This window comes from Moschus berezovskii, chromosome 10, assembly GCF_049115385.1.
Source record: "Moschus berezovskii isolate FMDL1 chromosome 10, NW_MosBer_1.0, whole genome shotgun sequence".
Lineage (NCBI taxonomy): Eukaryota > Metazoa > Chordata > Mammalia > Artiodactyla > Moschidae > Moschus > Moschus berezovskii.
This window is the reverse complement of record NC_142469.1, coordinates 38,137,170-38,148,729: the sequence shown is the minus strand read 5'-3', so window position 1 is coordinate 38,148,729 and position 11,560 is coordinate 38,137,170.

Genomic DNA, 11,560 nt, shown 5'->3' with positions numbered 1-11,560 from the left:
TCTTGTTCCACTTTCTTCTGGCCTCTGAATCTTTTCTAACGAGTTAGTTGTTATAATTATTTCTCTATATGTAATATTTCTTTTTTTTCCCTCTGGATACTTTTTAAGATTTTATTTTAATCTTTGATTTTCAGTAGTTAGATACTTACAGGGCCCAGTGATCCTGCTTGGAGGTTACCTGTGAATTAATTTTGTCATCCAGTTTGGATACATTTTTTCCATTACGTCTTAAAATATATATTTTTTTGCCTTATTCTTTTTCTCTTCCCCCTGGACTTCAATCATCAAAGGAAGTCATACTATACCACAGGTTACTAAGACTCTGTTCATTTTTTCCCCAATATTTTTTTATTTTGGTTTTTCAATTTGAGTAATTCCATTTCTCTGTTTTCAGGATTTAGTTCTTTTTATATTTTAATTCTTTTCTAAGTATTTTTCCATTTAGTTCTTTTTAGAATATATTTTCCATTTGCCTGCTGGAACTCTCCATCCATTTATTCTATCATTGTCCATATTGTCTTGAACAAAACTTACAGTAGCTTTTAAGACCCTTTATCTGCTAAATCCAACATCTGGATCATTTTGGAGTCTGCAGCTATCGTGTGCTTTTTTGTGCGATTGTGGGTCACATTTTCCTTCCCCCATCGCTTGGAATTTGTACTATCTGCAGGACATTTTAGGTAACAAATTGTGAGGAGTCAGAATTATATTAAATTTTGTTCTGGCAAGCAGGTCAATTTATTGGTGAATCCTTTTGATATATTTTGCTTTTGTCCTGTCCTGAGTCATGACTTTTATTCTTGGGACAGCTACTTACTCATAAGCCTTTCTGGGTGGTACTTGAAAACCCAATGCTCAGCAAGGTCTCTCAGCTCTGGCATGGCTGGATTCCAATTCCTCCAAGAACATCCTGGGATATTTCCATTCAGCCCTCTGACACCCAGTGCTTCTTTTCTGCTACCCCCTTGGAGTCTCATGTTGCTGATGTCTGTCCAGCACTCAGACAAGTACTCCAGGGTACTCAGCATGTAAATATCTGGGGACCCCTCTGTACTGCTTTCTCTTAGCTCTACCGTGACATGTGCATTCCAGCCACCTCAGCAGCCTCCAAGTACTCTGCCTCCTCGGATCACTGAGATCTTTATTCTCCTCCCAGGTTCCACGTTTCTGGGTGGTCAGGAAACTGCCCCAAGTTAGAAAACTGTAGTGAATGTGCAGCTCACATTGTGTTTCCTGTCTTTCAAGCATCAAACCACTGCTATCGTACAATTCCTGAAAAACTGGTTTAGAGTTGTTCTTGGTAAGAAATAATTCCAATACCACTTACTCCACCATAGCCCAAAGTGGAAGTTCAATACTCAAAACATTTTTATGCATAAATGAATGAATTTGATTTTGCCTTCCTAGTGTTCAAATCTGGCACAATTGGAGCTTAATAAATGTTTGTTAGATAAATTTCTAAGATTTCAAAGAAAATCTTCCCTTAAACTCCATTATTGGTCCACTATAAATGTGGAAGATAGGAGTAGAGGAAGGTACTAAGTGTTAGTATGGAACTTTTTTTTCCCCTGATTTTTAGTTAGCTTGCACTTTGTGCAAATGATATATTTCTGTATCCAGAGCTGTTTTATTGGTAAACTCTACAGAGGAGATTGAGGAACACTGACACAATGCAAGTTACTTTCTAGGTGGAGGGAAAATTGACGTCTGCAGTAGACTTGGCTGGGAAGAAGCAACCGTGTTGTTGAGATCAGAATAATAATTTTCTGTGGGGAATAAGAAAGGGTGACTTGTTAAGAAATTCTTATCTTATTTGATTGGGGATGTCATCATCAGCTTTCCAAGGAGCTTTATGAAGAGGGCGACCCTCTCTCCTTCTCAGCAATTTTCACCTTGTTTTCTGAGGGATTTTTTTGTGGTCTCTCACCAGACCTACGGAGAAGGCAATGGCACCCCACTCCAGTACTCTTGCCTGGAAAATCCCATGGACGGAGGAGCCTGGTAGGCTGCAGTACATGGGGTCGCTATGAGTCGGACACAACTGAGCGACTTCACTTTCACTTTTCACTTTCATGCATTGGAGAAGGAAATGGCAGCCCACTCCAGTGTTCTTGCCTGGAGAATCCCAGGGATGGGGGAGCCTGGTGGGCTGCCGTCTATGGGGTCGCACAGAGTCGGACACAACTGAAGTGACTTAGCAGCAGCAGCAGCAGCAGCAGTACCAGACCTAACTGGGTCTAAACAAGATCAGCTAGGGGAATCTTTCTACATTTGGGTCCCACAGGTTCATTCTGTGGCACCAGCTAGGGTAGGAGTGGCCAGCATCAAGCTTATTCCTTAGGGGAAGTCTACCACTTTGAATAGCATGGTGACACCTCAGCTTTATGCTCACAGAATAAAATGTTCATGCTTCAAGTTTCCATAATGATAAAGTATTCACTTTTCTTCTTTTCAAACTGAGATTCCCTCTAGAATATCATTGGGGGAATCCACTGTGATTCAGGGCTCCAAAAGCACTGCAGATGCTGATTGCAGCCATGAAATTAAAAGACGCTTACTCCTTGGAAGGAAAGTTATGACCAACCTAGACAGTATATTAAAAAGCAGAGACATTACTTTGTCGACAAAGGTCCGTCTAGTCAAGGCTATGGTTTTTCCCGTGGTCATGTATGGATGTGAGAGTTGGACTGTGAAGAAAGCTGATCGCCGAAGAATTGATGCTTTTGAACTGTGGTGTTGGAGAAGACTCTTGAGCGTCCCTTCGACTGCAAGGGGATCCAACCAGTCCATTCTAAAGGAGATCAGTCCTCGGTGTTCATTGGAAGGACTGATGCTAAGGCTGAAACTCCAATACTTTGGCCACCTCATGCGACGAGTTGACTCACTGGAAAAGACTCTGATGCTGGGAAAGGTTGGGGGCGGGAGGAGACGGGGACGGCAGAGAATGAGATGGCTGGATGGCATCACCGACTCTGTGGACATGAGTTTGAGTGAACTCCGGGAGTTGATGATGGACAGGGAGGCCTGGCGTGCTGTGATTCATGGGGTCGCAGAGAGTCGGACACGACTGAGCGACTGAACTGACTGACTGACTGTCTGTGATTCATTGTCACAGCTTTGATACCTACTCTTTTCCTTTAACCCTTTTACTCCAATTTTCTGCACATCACATGGAGATGCAAATCTTGGTTCTTATTTCCTAGAGAAACAAAGAGGCACCAGAGTTAAAATTTGCTAATAAATCACATGACCATCTGTAGTACAAATTTTTTCTGAAAGACGGAGCTAGAAATACGCAGATCTCCCTAGCTGCCTGAGTCCTGACACTTCCTCCTTCAGAGAATTAATTTGATTCAAGACTCTGGAAAGCAAGAAGATGAATTAGTTATTAATAAGATTGATTTATGCAAAGGAAGCCACAACAATGAATACATTGTGCATTATGCAAAGCAGAGGCAATGTACTTCAGAACAAGAGTCAGTTGAAATCTTAATTACAGGTTATATATTGAAGTACACGGCAATGACAATGTCCTGCATTTAACCTCAGAGATATCAAATGAAAACCAGTTTTAAAAGAAATGTTTAAAAAAGTTATTAAAAAAAATCACAACACCTAAATTGTTATGAATTTATATGGATTTCTGGACTTAAACGTGACAAAGTGACACGTGATAGAGGACAGCTGAGCACATTTGACGTGTGCCTTTCTGCTCCGCAACACACCTTATATGCTTAATGAGGATGTAACCTTCTCTATTATAATGCAGGCACATCCCAGCGGGGAAGGAGGCAGCCATTAATACACAGCTGTTGGCCTCTGTGTAATTGAGATAGGGAACAAAACAGCCTCTATTTTGCTGTTGCCTTTTTTTTGAAACAGCAGTGAAATTTCCTACAATAATAGTAATGATAATAATCTGTTACAGTTACTCAGTGATTTACAGTATGCAAAGCTTTTGGAGATTTAAAATAACAATGGCTATCAGTTATTCGCTGTGTTTCAGGCACTTTCTTAAATGCATCACATCTTCTGTCAGTTGAACTCTTAACAGCCACTCTGTGAGGTAGCCTTTGTTGTTTTGTCATTTTCCAGATAAGAAACTGAACGTTAGGAGATGAAGTGACTTAACTAAGATCATGTAACTTGTTAAGAGGTCAGAGCTGAGATCTGCATGACTGCAAAATCAATTGTTAGATGTCACAAATAGATTTTAATGTTAAATACTTACAGCGGCTCCCTGCTGTGCTCCCAAAGTGTTATGATTTGAAAAATAATGTATATACATAAAAGGAAAAAAAATGGAAAAAGCTGTTGCCTGGTTAAATTTTTTTCTCTTCATTTGCTTAATTTTTTCATATCTTCAACAGGCCCATATGCCATCACCTCAGATAGAACCCACCATTCTTTAGCGTGTGTTCTGCTGTCTGTTAGCTGAAAAGTCCTTCTGGCCACCCAGTCATGAGACAGCTGTGTTCAACAGGGATTCTGTTCTTCCATCATAAATATTTCACTGTGTGTGTGTGTGTGTGTGTGAGGGGGACACAGGAGAGAGTAATTAGATCCATCGGGAGCCAAGTTTAACTAGCTCACACACAAAGGGAGCAATCTGGTCTTTTTGCTGCAATAACGGCAGCTCCTGTGCACTACTTTTGAGATTTTGTGGAGCTATGCCTGGTATTCATTCAGTCACTAAATAATACTCAAGCATCTTACTCTATGCCAGGCTCTGTATTAGACGCTGAGAATACAGCTCAAAGTATAGATACCTTATTCCTTTTCCTCATGAAGCTTTTAGTCCAGTTGGGAAAAAAAGATAATACCTATAACAACAGAGTGTGGAGAAGGAGATTTTGAAAATAGTGACAAAGTCAGAGACCAGCAAATGACTAAGTAGCTTTGGGGAGCGGAGGAACAGTGGCTCCCAACTCCTGATGTGTCCATCCTTGCTGGGGGACATGGATTTGCGTAACTCCAGCATCTTTCAGTTTTTATTCCAGTATCTGGATGTCACTATTGTTTATCATCACTCTTTTTCTCTACCCTTCCCCATTCAATCTTACCTGATTAGGGAGTTTGGGAGGAGGAACCAGACACAGATACACATATAGTCCCATTCCTTCCACTTCCTTTCTTTTTAGGAGCGCCTGCCCACGAAAGTCGGAGAAGGCAATGGCAAGCCACTCCAGTACTCTTGCCTAGAAAATCGCATGGACAGAGGAGCCTGGTGGGCTGCAGTCCATGGGGTTGCTACTAGTTGGACATGACTGAGTGACTTCACTTTCACACATTGGAGAAGGAAATGGCAACCCACTCCAGTGTTCTTGCCTGGAGAATCCCAGGGACGGCGGAGCCTGGTGGGCTGCTGTCTATGGGGTTGCACAGAGTTGGACATGACTGAAGCGACTTAGCAGCAGCAGCAGCCCACGAAAGTACATGTGTATATACACACACACACACACAGACACTCTTGTCTGCTCCTCCATACTGTCCTCTGGGAAGGTCTGTGAATTTCAGCCCTGTTGAGACCAGGTGGGTGAGTCTATCTAATTCTGTGGTACAGTATTAGAAACATATTGTTGCTCAACACTTAAAAAACCACATTCTTTCATATCAACTTAAAGACTAATAAAGGTGATATTTTAACCCTAATGCAACTTACTCTTTTGCATTATTTCTCAAGTGGCTCAGAAAGCTATGTGAGTGAGAGGGACTGGTATAAAGTATTGAGTTCATGCACTGTAACAAGTATCTTTCAAAGCATCTCTGCTTTAGAGAGCGGATAAGGCAATGGCAAGCCACTGCACTTCCCTTGCCTAGAAAATCCCATGGATGGAGGAGCCTGGTAGGCTGCAGTCCATGTGGTCGCTAAGGGTCGGACATGACTGAGCGACTTCACTTTCACTTTTCATTTTCACACATTGGAGAAGGAAATGGCAACCCACTCCAGTGTTCTTGCCTGGAGAATCCCAGGGACAGGGGAGCCTGGTGGGCTTCCGTCTATGGGGTCACACAGAGTCGGACACGACTGAAGTGACTTAGCAGCAGCAGCAGCAGCTTTAGAGAGGAGGTCCAAGAAACACAGAATTATTCTCATAACCTATTTGTAAATATGATTACTGATTGTTATTTCCTACAGCAAAGTCATTTGAATAAAAGTAGTGCTGAAATGAAATTGTTGGGAGTTCAATTATTAATATAGAATTCCTCTGAGCTTTACTACATATATAATTATTAATGATAAATTTAATTTGTGCTTTTGTATAAAAGAGTTTTCCTCATTCATGGAAATTTATTTCAGTTTAAAAAAATAATTAGATAACATTTATACAGAAAAGTGTATGAGCTATAAATGTCCACTAACATGAATTAAGTTATTTAATTCTTTGAGTTATCACTGGACATCCACTGTTCTAAATGTAAATTCTGGAGAGGAAAAGAATATGATTTTGCTTTTATATTTGTTGATTTGTTAATGAAATCAAGGAAGCTCTGACATCCACTAATATTTTGGTTCCCCTTTTTCTTTCTAGCCATGCAGCAATGCAGACACCTCCCAACAACGTGTGAACTGCGTCTTACTGACTGTGTGGGGGCTCTTACCTCAGCCTCCTGTCCTCACGCATATGTAAGTATATGAAGGTCCATAGACAGAAGCTGTCAATCTGATGATACTCTTAAATTTCTTTATGGACTTAGGAGGATTGGAGGGAAAAAAGGGAAATTTTAATCACCTTTTTTTTTTTTTTTTCCATTTTAAATGATTTGAGTTCAGTTTCAAAGATGAATCCTCCAGCTCACTTCTGGACAGCTGCAGCTTTGCTTGATTAACTCTAATCTAAATACAATCAAGCCTTCTTCTAAACCACACACATGCACATTTTCCCCACATAAATTTACATGTACTAAATGTTCCTTTAACCACTTATTGAATGCTTAGTAAGGCCTTTCCTGGGACTTAGAAAGCAAAAACTAACCTGAAACAGAATTAGGACAGAGTGATCAACTCTAGAGTAAATTTCAGAAATAAATTTGGGAGCACAGAAGTGTGTCCCTGCTTGCTCCCTCAGTTGTGTCTGACTCTCTGTGACCCCCATGAACTGTAGCCCACCAGGCTTCTCTGCCCATGGGATTTTGCAGGCAAGAATATTGGAGTAGGTTGCCATTCTCTTCTCCAGAGGATCTTCCCGGCCCAGGATCAAGTCTGCATCTCCTGCTGCTGCTGCTAAGTCACTTCAGTTGTGTCCGACTCTGTGTGACCCCATAGACGGAAGCCCACCAGGCTCCCCTGTCCCTGGGATTCTCCAGGCAAGAACACGGGAGTGGGTTGCCATTTCCTTCTCCAATGTGTGAAAGTGAAAAGTGAAAGTGAAGTCGCTCAGTCTTGTCCGACCCTTAGCGACCCCGCGGACTGCAGACTACCAGGCTCCTCCTGCTAAAGAGCCAATAGAAAAGACTTCACAATTAAGAGAGTGTGGGAAACATTCTGGAAGGAGAAGAGTTTATTTACAGAGGATTTGGGAATTCGAGGGGCACAGAGGAACAGGTAAAGGTGAAATTCAGAGGTGAGGAGATAGGAATGGAAACAGACAGCTAGGTGGAAATGAGGGCAGGGAGAAGGATGGAGGATCCTAAGGCTTGCATTTTGGATGACTAGGCTGTGTGACATGAAGAGAATTAACTGGTTCCAAGTTTTCAAAATGAATTACAAGTAAATGCTATTTTGGACATATCTGAACTTCAACAACTTTTTAAATATTTATGGGAATGCTATTAGGGTCAATTCTGCTGGCTACCCAGCTTCCCAGGTGGCACTAGTGATGAAGAACCCGCCAATGCAGGAGACAAAAGAAATGCGGGTTCGATCCCTGGGTAGGGAAGGTCCGGTGGAGGAGGGCGTGGCAACTCATTCCAGTATCCTTGCCTGGAGAATCCCATGGACAGAGGAGCCTGGGGGGCTACAGTCCATGGGGTCACAAAGAGTTGGACAAAACTGAAGCGACTCAGCACGCACGTACTCACTGCTTGTTACCAATTTGAAGGGAGAAATGTTGGAGGGAGAGAATGACAGGAAAGAGTTTGTATATCAGAAAGTCAGAAAATACATTTCTCTAATACCTGGGTACTGGAAAAGACCCTGATGCTGGGGAAGATTGAAGGCAGAAGGAGGAGGCGATGACAGGATGAGATGGTTAGATGGCGTCACCGACTTGGTGGACTTGAGTTTGAGCAAGCTCGGGGAGTTGATGATGGACAGGGAAGCCTGGCGTGCTGCAGTCCATGGGGTTGCAGAGTCAGACATGACTGAGCGACTGAACTGAACTGAATACCTGGGTGGTGATCATTAGAGCTACTCTTTATAATATGCGAATATGATTTTACATTGTTTTCAAATTTTGGTTCTGTGCTCTTTTTTTCTAAGTAATATGGACACTATTACACTTTAGGAATCATACTTTGTAATTCCTTTATTCACTCCCCCATACATCACTCTATAGTACAGAATGTTACATGTTTCGTTATAGCTATCACTTTTGGGGAGAAACTTTTAAAATCATCCTTTGTTATAACCTTATATTTAGCTACTTAATACATGTTTGTTAGAGCTACAAAAACAGAAGTAACTTGGACAGTGGAGGCTCAAGCGTTGCTATGGTCTATGAACCCATGGTAGGCCAGAGAACGCACAACATTTCCTGGCATGGAAACCAAACAATTCTCCATGAACATTCACTCCTGTTGCCCTGGGCTGCAAATATCCAACACAAATGCTTACATCTACTCTCTACCCCAAAGAGAGCATTCTCTGTGAAATAACAGAATATGCCAAGAGCTGTCAAAGCCAACAGCCATAGATGTTAATGATTTTTCTTGATTTTTTTCTCCTGCAAGTCTAGCTTAAATAGGCTTTAGAATAGCAGTGGAATGTAGGTTTTCTTTTCTAGGTGACACTGTCAGCCTTAATGTGTGTCTTGTTGATGTGGAAAAGGAAAAAAAAAAAAACAGACACTAAGTATTTTCTGTTATTTGCACATTTGCCTCTATATGTTTCACTTTGTGTGAAAACTGTTGTTGACACTTCATGATCTCCAGATCCCAGAAGGGATATTTTTAATGAACAGAGAAGCAAGCAATATGGTGCTGAGTGACGATTACTTAGCAATGATGTTCAGTTTTTTAAATGATTTTTAAACACAATTTTAAAATAGTTGTAGATTTACAGAAAAATTACATGGATAATACTGAGTTCTCATATAATTTTTTCCCAGTTCTCCCTGCCATTAACATCTCACATACCAACATCTGAACCAATGTTGGTATATTATTATTATCTAAAGTACATGCTTTGTTCAGAATTCCTTAATTTTCCCTAATGTCCTTATTTATTCCAGAATCTCATTCAGGATTCTGCATCACATTCAATCATCCTTTCTCTTTAGGCTACTTTTGAAGTTTGGACGTTTGTACCAAGTAATAGGAACTAAGATGAATGAGCCCTTAGTGGGTGGATTTACATTAACTGGGCTAGACGTTGGGCTGTGTTCGTGTTTGCTGTTGCTACAGGTGTCAGAGCCCTAACATTTCTTTAGTGCCCTTGTTCTTGTCTCCCTTCCTGACTTGAGGCCTCCCTAAGTCCTCGCCCTCAGATATAGTCTGTGTCCCACAGCTCTTTTAGCTGCAATCAATCCACTGATACTAAACTGGAGCCCTGTGGGTGTTGTGATAATACCTGGAAGTGAAATAGCATTCTATAATCTTATGATTAAATCTCAATCTTTTAGTGTGCTGTGACTTTCCCAAATATTTCTCAGTGGTGAAATTCTCCCATCCCAATCCTGCTTCCAACTCCCTTCTCTCATTGCGATATTGCCAATTTATTTCCCCGAAGCTCTGATCTCTAGAGTGTGCTTTTTCCCCTTTTGTTGAGTCCTTTCAACAAATACTTGTTTGGCATCTACTGTGTTCCAGGTACTGCTTTGTCACTGGGGAAATGATTTAGTATTGAGAAAAAAGTTGATGTTGCAGGAGAAATTAAGGATAATATCTGGAATGATGTCCTCGATTAAGAGGTAAGAGGATGTGACTTAATTTACAAGTGGAGAGATTGACTTTAGACGGGAGTTTGCACACTGGACGCTAGGAGCTTGTAACAGGAAGGCAGGCAGTCATTTGGCCCAGATGCAAGTAGTTTGGTTGATTTGGCCCCATAAGGGACTGAAGCCAGGAAAGTCATCGGAAACAGACAGATAATTCCTTTCTCTTTCTCTGATTCTTGGGCATCGTGGTTTCTTGTAACTCTCCCTGTTTGCTTCATTCTCCATTCTCTTTGATGTCTGATATGCAATCCTTAAGCAGGGCTTTGATAGGAAATGGCTCCACCATAATTCTTTCAGGTTATCAACCTAAGAGCTTAAAGCTGCTATTCAGTTTCAACTATAAACTTCTGGAAGAGAGAACCACACCATTTTCCCATCTGAGGTTAGGGGTCTACCATGGTTTCAGTTATTTACAGGCGGTATTTTGCCCCACTGCTCACTTTGCTGGAGAAGGCAATGGCACCCCACTCCAGTACTCTTGCCTGGAAAATCCCATGGATGGAGGAGCCTGGTAGGCTGCAGTCCATGGGGTTGCACAGAGTTGGACACAACTGAAGCGACTTAGCAGCAGCAGCGGCTCACTTTGCAGACACTGTGAAGACCCTCTCTCAGAGAAGCACATAAAAGCAGGTTCTAAAAGGGGATATGGAGTTGGGGAGGAAATGATTCCAATTTCTAGCTGTGTGTGTGTGTATCTGTGGGTGCACAGGTGGGCAAGGCGTGCATGTAAAACATCCAAAGTCAATCTGTATCTTTCATTTATCATCCTTAAAAATACCTATCGCTCTGCTCAAGTGCATTTAGAATCTCATTTCGGATTGAGAACCCAAGAAAAAGGAAACTGTATTTTAAATTATGGCTTGAATTATTAATGCATAGTTTAAATTAGCATAGTTTAAGTTATTGGTGTGCATTCTCTTACTAAATTTAAATTCCTTACTTAAAACATTGTTGAATATTGTCAGGCAAATTCTACGGTTCAGGGCTGAACCATGGCCCTGTAGGTGCTGAAGCAATTCTTCTTCTGCATCTAGTTCTTTCACCATACCCACCAGCCCCCCAGTTTTTAAAAGGCTAGCTGTTCACCCCATATGGTATCTGTTGTTATGCTTGATGACCACTTAAGACAAAAATGAATGCTTCTTTGTCCTAACACTTGGTAACACTGGCTGAATTATTTAGATAGTTGGACACTCTTGGAATTATTCCCCCAAAGTCCTGTCCACTTGAAAAAAAAGCTAAATTCCATAAAAGTAAAATGCCACAGGAAAAAATTCTACTTTGGATTTGTGAATATTAATATTTCTTTAATTATAAAGTATTGTGGTTTCACTATCTATCCAGAAAGAAATGTTTGGTAAGTTTAGGAAACTGCTTTCATTTGGTAAGAGACTTAAATGGGAATAAAAGTGGAGAAAAAGATAATATTTCATCTGTCAGTGATGTTTTATTGGCACATGTGG